The sequence below is a fragment of the Lipotes vexillifer genome, unplaced genomic scaffold (genome assembly GCF_000442215.2).
Source record: "Lipotes vexillifer unplaced genomic scaffold, Lipotes_vexillifer_v1.1 C26585024, whole genome shotgun sequence".
Lineage (NCBI taxonomy): Eukaryota > Metazoa > Chordata > Mammalia > Artiodactyla > Lipotidae > Lipotes > Lipotes vexillifer.
In genome coordinates, this window is record NW_006786973.1 from 1 (window position 1) to 1,217 (window position 1,217).

At 44.7% G+C, this 1,217-nt stretch overlaps 1 non-coding gene across 1 annotated transcript; it reads left to right on the forward strand.

The window, feature by feature from the left end:
* The first annotated feature begins 1,124 nt into the window (after positions 1-1,124).
* On the forward strand, positions 1,125-1,197 carry TRNAG-CCC (transfer RNA glycine (anticodon CCC)). The gene has a single exon. It is a non-coding gene; the product is annotated as a tRNA-Gly (tRNA).
* Positions 1,198-1,217: the final 20 nt, after the last annotated feature.

The following is a 1,217-nucleotide window of genomic DNA, read 5'->3' on the forward strand; positions in this document are numbered from 1 at the left end:
CCGCGGAGCGGCTGGGCCCGTGAGCCGTGGCCGCTGAGCCTGCGTGTCCGGAGCCTGTGCTCCCAACGGGAGAGGCCACAGCAGTGAGAGGCCCGCGTACCGCAAAAAAAAAAAAGTCAGGTCACATAGAAACTTTCAAAACCACACTAAGCACAAAATATTAATGACCCTTAATACTTACTTTTGTAATCCTTGTAACTGGTTTTTAATGGTGCCATGGATCATTTTAATGAAATTTATATTCCAGTTGAAGAGAGAACTGAGAAATCTTCTTCCCTATAAATTAAAAAAATAGAATATAATGTTAAAATTGCAACCAAATAAAAAGTTCCCAGGAACCAAAAAACAAACATTCTTTGAAAGTGTAGTAACACTAAAGTTTGCTACACTCAACAAGGAAGCATCCATACTTCTAAGTTAGAATCTACACACTGAAGCTGCACTTGAGCACAGTGCTTTGGGTGGCAGCCCTGTGTGGGGATGGCGGCGGGAGGCTCGGAGGGACCAAGCTGGGCAGCAGCAGAAGGTGGGAGGCTCCCCGTGAAGGGCGGAGCAGCAGGCACCTCTGGGCTACTCCTGTCCGACCACAGGGTGACCCAGATAGCTACCCCACAGCCCAGCAGGCAAGTTAAATGATGCATCAGCACTTCACTCTGGCTCTGTCCTGATGTCTCCACAACCTAAAATCAAAGAATGCTTGAAATCTAGCATCTTGGGGTGGGAATGGAACTGAACATCACTTCATTTCATCTTTTATAAAAGAAAAAACCAAGAGCTTATGAAGTTAAGAGGCTGAGTATTTGCCAAGGTAGAATCTTCAAATACATATAGTCCCCATATATTATATGTAGTTATAAATGTCATACATATATCATATAATATTAATTTTTATGCATACTACTAGATTACACATGTGAACCTAAAAAGCAAGATTATATTTACTCTCTACAGGGGGAATAAAATACATCTGCCCAGAGTTTGCCTGTGAAGGGCACCATCACCTTCTCACTGCTACCAGCACACCAGTGTCTGGAGTCCTACAGACGCACAGCACACTTTGATACAAAAGGCAGGGTAACCATGCTTGCAACAGGTAAGTTTTTTAAAAAGTATTTACTGGGACTTCCCTGGCAGTCCAGTGGTTAGGACTCTGCGCTCCCAATGCAGGGGGCCCAGGTTCAATCCCTGGTCGGGGAACTAGATCCCACATGCATGCC